The sequence below is a fragment of the Stomoxys calcitrans genome, chromosome 1 (genome assembly GCF_963082655.1).
Source record: "Stomoxys calcitrans chromosome 1, idStoCalc2.1, whole genome shotgun sequence".
Classification (NCBI taxonomy): Eukaryota; Metazoa; Arthropoda; class Insecta; order Diptera; family Muscidae; genus Stomoxys; species Stomoxys calcitrans.
In genome coordinates, this window is record NC_081552.1 from 33,963,586 (window position 1) to 33,971,613 (window position 8,028).

Consider the following 8,028-nt stretch of genomic DNA (forward strand, 5'->3'; position numbering starts at 1 on the left):
ATTTGAATAAAAGAACAGTTGTCTTGTCAACATTAAGGGACCATAATATTTTTGGTTTTTGATTTTTGAGTGATTCTAGTCCAGTTGATTCAAGCATAACAGACAGTTACCTGTTGACAATCTATGCTCAGGGATGTTGCGGTGGGGAACATATGCATACGGACATGTGAATGCTTTGGCATTTGGAGCCATTAATAAGGCATTAGGATGACCACACATCTAAAACGAAAGAAGTTAGCTCATGTACACAAATAGAGTTGCCATAAAATTCGTAGGAAAAAAATTACCTCAATTAATTTTTGCGCCAGTTAGAGTTAATCCAACATTTTTATACCCACCACCGGAAGATGGTGGTATATTCCGATCCTATTGCAAATTTTGCCCATGAACATTCCACTAAGGAACAGGGGCAAACTTCTCACATATCAATGAGTGCAGTCCGATTCAAGTTTAAGCTCAATGATAAGGGGCCTCCTTTTTATAGTCGAGTCCGAACGGCGTGCCGCAGTGCGACACCTCTTTGGAAAGAAGTTTTACATGGCAAAGTACCTCACAAATGTTGCCAGCATTAGGAGGGGAAAACCACCGCCGAACATTTTTATACCCTCCACCATAAGATGGGGGGTATACTAATTTCGTCATTCTGTTTGTAACTACTCGAAATATTCGTCTGAGACCCTATAAAGTATATAAATTCATGATCGTCGTGACATTTTATGTCGATCTAGCCATGTCCGTCCGTCTGTCCGTCCGTCCGTCTGTCTGTCGAAAGCACGCTTACTTCCGAAGGAGTAAAGCTAGCCGCTTGAAATTTTGCACAAATACTTCTTACTAGTGTAGGTCGGTTGGTATTGTAAATGGGCCATATCGGTCCATGTTTTGATATAGCTGCCATATAAACCGATCTTGGGTCTTGACTTCTTGAGCCTCTAGAGTGGGCAATTCTTATCCGATTGTAATGAAATTTTTCACGACGTGTTTTGCTATGATATCCAACAACTGTGCCAAGTATAGTTCAAATCGGTTAATAACCTGATATAGCTGCCATATAAACCGATCTTGGGTCTTGACTTCTTGAGCCTCTAGAGTGCGCAATTCTTATCCGATCAGAATGAAATTTTGCACGACGTGTTTCGTTATGATATCCAACAATAGTGCCAAGTATGGTTCAAATCGGTCTATAACCTGATATAGCTGCCATATAAACCGATCTTGGGTCTTGACTTCTTGAGCCTCTAGAGGACGCAATTCTTATCCGAATGGAATGGAATTTCGTACAACGTGTTTTGTTATGATACCCAACAACTATGCCAAGTATGGTTCAAATCGGTCCATAACCTGATATAGCTGCCATATAAACCGATCTTGGGTCTTGACTTCTTGAGCCTCTAGGGGGCGCAATTCTCATCCGATTTGACTGAAATTTTGCACGTAGTGTTTTGATATCACTTCCAACAACTGTACGAAGTATAGTTCAAATCGATCCATAACCTGATATAGCTGCTATATAAACCGATCTTGGGTCTTAACTTTTTGAGCTTCTAGAGGGCGCAATTCCTATCCGATTTGGCTGAAATTTTGCATGACGTATTTTGTTTTAACTTTCAACAACTGTGCCAAGTATGGTTCAAATCGGTTCATAACCTTATGTAGCTGCCATATAAACCGATCTGGGATCTTGACTTCTTGTGCCTCTATAGGTCGCAATTATTATCCGATTTGCCTGAAATTTTGTACGAAGGATTCTCTCATGACCATCAACATACGTGTTTGTATTATGGTCTGAATCGGTCTATAGCCCGATACAGCTCCCATACAAATCGATCTCTCTATTTTACTTCTTGAGCCCCCAAAGGGCGCGATTCTTATTCGAATTGGCTGACATTTTACACAGGTCTCCAGCATATAATTTAATTGTGGTCCAAAGTGGATCCTATCTAGATATCGCTCTAATAGCAGAGCAAATCTTTTCTTATATCCTTTTTTGCCTAAGAAGAGATACCGGGAAAAGAACTCGAACAAATGGACCCATGGTGGAGGGTATATAAGATTCGGAACGGCCGAAATTAGCACGCTTTTACTTGTTTCTGATGGTCTCGCCAGGATTCGAACCCAGGCGTTCAGCGTCATAGGCGGACATGCTAACCTCTGCGCTACGGTGGCTTCCAATTTCCGACCCTATAAGGTATATATATTCTTGATCGTCGTAACAATCTAAGATGATCTAGCCATGTCCGTGCGTCTGTCCTGTTGAAATCACGCTACAGTCTTTAATAAAAATAGAGATATTGAGTTAAAACCTTGAACAGATTTTTTTTTGTCCATAAGCTGGTCAAGTTCGAAGATGGGCCATATGGTCCTTCCACAATTTTGCCCCATTCGGTATAGATTTGGATATAGCTGCCATATAGACTGATTTTGTAAAAATTTGGGAAAGCGAGTTGCGTTTAGTCCTTCGACATTCGTCGATATTTGGGACGGTGATTTGTGTTAGGTCCTTCGACATCTTTCATCAATTTGAACAGATTTTTTTTTTTGTCCATAAGCTGGTCAAGTTCGAAGATGGGCCATATCGGACTATATCTTGATATAGCCCCCATATAGTCCGATCCGCCGAGTCTTAGGCCCATAACAGCCACATTTATTATCCGATTTCGCTGAATTTTGGAACAGTGAGTTGTGTGGGACCAGTCGACATCCTTCCACAATTTTGCCCCAATCGGTCTAGATTTGGATATAGCTGCCATATAGACCGTTTTTGGGAAAGCGAGTTTTTGGGAAAGCGAGTTGCGTTAGGTCCTTCGACATTCGTCGATATTTGGGACGGTGATTTGTGTTAAGTCCTTCAACATCTTTCACCAATGTAGCTGCCATATATCCCGATTTCTCGATTTAGTCTTGGCCCCACAAAAGGCACATTTATAATCCGATTGCGCTGAAATTTGACGCAGTGACTTAAGTAAGGATTTTCGACTTCCGTGTCGTATATGGTTCAGATCTATATTTGGATATGGCTACCAAAAAGACCAATATTTTGTTCTTCATAATTGAACAATGACTTGTAGTTAATGGACCACTCAATATCCGTGTCGAATTTGGTCCAAATCGGACCATATTTCGATATAGCCGATATGGGGGCAAAAATAATGCACTTTTTTACCGGATTGTGATGAAAGTTGGTTTACATATATACCCGAGGTGGTGGGTATCCAATGTTCGACCCGGCCTAACTTAATGCCTTTTTATACCCACCAGCATAGGATGGGGGTATACTAATCTAGTCATTTCATTTGTAACACCTCGAAATATTTATCAGCGATGCCATAAATTATATATATTCTGGATCCTCTCGACATTCTGATTCGATCTGTCCGTCCGTCTGTCGAAATCACGATAGCGGTCGAACGCGCTAAGCTACCCGCTTTAAATTTTGCACAGATACTTAATATTGATGTAAAGGGTGATTTTTTTGAGGTTAGGATTTTCATGCATTAGTATTTGACAGATCACGTGGGATTTCAGACATGGTGTCAAAGAGAAAGATGCTCAGTATGCTTTGACATTTCATCATGAATAGACTTACTAACGAGCAACGCTAGCAAATCATTGAATTTTATTACCAAAATCAGTGTTCGGTTCGAAATGTGTTCATTCACCGTAACGTTGCGTCCAACAGCATCTTTGAAAAAATACGGTCCAATGATTCCACCAGCGTACAAACCACACCAAACAGTGCATTTTTCGGGATGCATGGGCAGTTCTTGAACGGCTTCTGGTTGCTCTTCACTCCAAATGCGGCAATTTTGCTTATTTACGTAGCCATTCAACCAGAAATGAGCCTCATCGCTGAACAAAATTTGTCAAAATTTGAACACATTTCGAACCGAACACTGATTTTGGTAATAAAATTCAATGATTTGCAAGCGTTGCTCGTTAGTAAGTCTATTCATGATGAAATGTCAAAGCATACTGAGCATCTTTCTCTTTGACACCATGTCTGAAATCCCACGTGATCTGTCAAATACTAATGCATGAAAATCCTAACCTCAAAAAAATCACCCTTTAGGTCGTTGGGGATTTCAAATGGGTCATACCGGTTCAGATATTGATATAGCTCTTATATAAACCGATCTCCGGATTTGACTTCTTAAGCCCCTGGATGGCACAATTTGCATCCGATTTGGCTTAACTTTTGCACATAGCATTCTATTGTTAGTGCGTTACAATCGGTCTATAACCTGATATAGCTCCCATATAAACCGATCTACCAATTTGACTTATTGAGCCTCTGGAAGCCACAATTTTTGTCCGATTAGGCTGAAATTTTCCATGCTGTGTTCTGTTTTAACTTTCAACAACTGTGCCATGTACGGTCCAAATCCGGTTTCTCGATTATCCTTTTTCGTTTCCTAGAAGCTTTAATTTTGCTGGTCTGACAGAATTCCCAAGATTCGGCCCAGCCGAACTTAGCACGCTTTTACTTGTTACTTGTTATAATTATTTTTATATGTCGCCCTAATCGGTCGCTTAACAGGCCAAGCAAAAACTTAGTTATAGTGTGGAACGATTTCATAGCAACTTTTTTCAATCTGATTAGCGTCTCCTATTTCTAAATATATCCTTTTTCCTTAAGGAATTTTTATTTTCAACTACAGTACCTCGTACTTCTTTATGTGATTTATGGTGCATGCTTAGCAAATAGAAAGTGGCTCATGGTCTCTTCTTCTAGCCAACACACATGGGAGTGTTTATGTGTAGAAGGGAATTACAAAAAGCATTTGTGATTGTATGTCTCTGACAATATTCTCTTTTGTGGCTTTATGCTGTGTGTCGATGTGTTGTGTATGTGTGTTTTGTGTTGGCTGTTTTATTTTTTCCCTGTGTTTGTGTTTATTTCCGTAAATTTATTGGTAATGCATCCCAGCCACTGTACTTTGGCTTGATATCGGCATCATTAGTGGCTTTTACGTTTTACATGTTTAATTGCTGTTGCCAACTGTTGGCACAGAGTCAATACGCAGAGATACAGACACATACACTCAACCAGTTAGGATAGCTGAATTTTTGGGCTGATGTGAGAATAAGCAGCTCTATAAAATCGCAAGAGGTGAAGGAGAGGAAAAAAATTAATGAAAGCTTAACATCAATGAGATTTTAATCTTGAGATATTCTTGGGTGTGTTTTGTGTTATTTGGAGTATGAGGAATCTAATATCAGCCAAATGTGTGTACGTGTAAGTGGCTTCCTGTGTATGTGTCTCTTTGTGTGTTTTTATGCCATTATGTCTTGTGGTATGCTTGAGAGGCTGCAAAATTTATTAGTGTTTTTCAACAGGAATACGAAATTTTTCTCATTCATCCCGACAAACACGCACACACACACACACACAACATTAACAATGACATCACGAGTCATATTAGGAAATACATAAACGTGTACTTCAAATTTGTTTAGCCAGGGATGCCACAAGGGAATCTTGCTTGGTCAATATTTTGGTTCAATACAATTTTAATATAAGCTTTATTAATCTATTAAACTATATACAAGTAAAAAGGCATTAAGTTCGGTCGTGCCGAGCTTTGGCTACCCACCACCTCGGGTACATATGTGTGGGATAATGCTTACCCGATTGGCTCAATTATTCAAAAGTTTAAGAATAAGTTTAATGGAGAACGTTGGGGGTATTCATAACAAGTAAAAGCGTGCTAAGTTCGGCCGGGCCGAATCTTACATACCCTCCACCATGGATCGCATTTGCCGAGTTCTTCTCCCGGCATCTTTTCTTAGGCAAAAAAGGATATAAGAAAAGATTTGCTCTGCTATTATTATATTATTACATGTTGGAGAGCTGTGTAAAATGTCAGCCAATTCGAATAAGAATTGCGCCCTTTGTGGGCTCAAGAAGTAAAATAGAGAGATCGATTTATATGGGAGCTGTATCGGGCTATAGACCGATTCAGATCATAATAAACAACTATATTGATGGTCATGAGAGGATCCGTAGTACATAATTTCAGGCAAATCGGATAATAATTGCGACCTCTACAGGCTCAAGAAGTCAAGATCACAGATCGGTTTATATGGCAGCTATATCAGGTTATGGACCGATTTGAACTATACTTGCCAAAGTTATTGGATATCATAACAAAACACGTCGTGCGAAATTTCATCCCAATCGGAAAAGAATTGCGCACTCTAGAGGCTCAAGAAGTCAAGACCCAAGACCGGTTTATATGACAGCTATATAAGGTTATGAACCAATTTGAACCATACTTGGCAAAGTTATTGGATATCATAACAAAACACGTCGTGCAAAATTTCATTCCAATCGGATAAGAATTGCGCACTCTAGAGGCTCAAGAAGTCAAAACCCAAGATCGGTTTATATGGCAGCTATATCAGGTTATGAACCGCTTTGAACCATACTCGGCAAAGTTATTGGATATCATACCAAAACACGTCGTGCAAAATTTCATTCCAATCGGATAAGAATTGCGCACTCTAGAGGCTCAAGAAGTCAAGACCCAAGATCGGTTTATATGGCAGCTATATCAGGTTGTGAACCGATTTGAATCATACTTGGCAAAGTTGTTGGATATCATAACAAAAGACGTCGTGCAAAATTTCATTCCAATCGGATAAGAATTGCGCACTCTAGAGGCTCAAGAAGTCAAGACCCAAGATCGGTTTATATGGCAGCTATATCAAAACATGGACCGATATGGCCCATTTACAATACCCTCCACCATAAGATGGGGGGTATACTAATTTCGTCATTCTGTTTGTAACTACTCGAAATACTCTTCTGAGACCCCATAAAGTATATATATTCTTGATCGTCGTGACATTTTATGTCGATCTAGCCATGTCCGTCCGTCTGTCCGTCCGTCCGTCCGTCTGTCTGTCGAAAGCACGCTAACTTCCGAAGCAGTAAAGCTAGCCACTTGAAATTTTGCGCAAATACTTCTTATTAGTGTAGGTCGGTTGGTATTGTAAATGGGCCATATCGGTCTATGTTTTGTTATAGCTGCCATATAAACCCATCTTGGGTCTTGACTTCTTGAACCTCTAGAGTGCGCAATTCTTATCCGATTGGAATGAAATTTTGCACGACGTGTTTTGTTATGATATCCAACAACTGTGCCAAGTATAGTTCAAATCGGTCCATAACCTGATATAGCTGCCATATAAACCGATCTTGGGTCTTGACCTCTTGAGCCTCTATAGTGCGCCATTCTTATGCGATTGGAATGAAATTTTGCACGACGTGTTTAGTTATTATATCCAACAACTGTGCCAAGTATGGTTCAAATCGGTTCATAACCTGATATAGCTGCCATATAAACCGGTCTTGGGTCTTGACTTCTTGAGCCTCTAGAGGGCGCAATTCTTATCCGAATGGAATGGAATTTCGCACGACGTGTTTTGTTATGATACCCAACAACTGTGCCAAGTATGGTTTAAATCGGTCTATAACCTGATATAGCTGCCATATAAACCGATCTTGGGTCTTGACTTCTTGAGCCACTAGAGGGCACAATTCTAATCCGATTTGAATGAATTTTTGCACGAAGTATTTCGTTATGATATCCAACAACTGTGCCAAGTATGGTTGAAATCGGTCCATAACCTGATAAAGCTGTCATATAAACAGATCTGGGGATTTGATTTCTTGAGCTTCTAGAGGGCGCAATTCCTATCCGATTTGGCTGAAATTTTGCATGACGTATTTTATTTTTACTTTCAACAACTGTGTCAAATAAGGTTCAAATCGGTTCATAACCTGATATAGCTGCCATATAAACCGATCTGGGATCTTGACTTCTTGACCCCTAGAGGTCGCAATTATTATCCGATTTGCCTGAAATTTTGTACGACGGATCCTCTTATGACCATCAACAAACGTGTTTATTATGGTCTGAATCGGTCTATAGCCCGATGCAGATCCCATATAAATCGTTCTCTCTATTTTACTTTCGTGAAATGGGCCCAATTCTTATACGAATTGGCTGAAATTTTACACAGGTC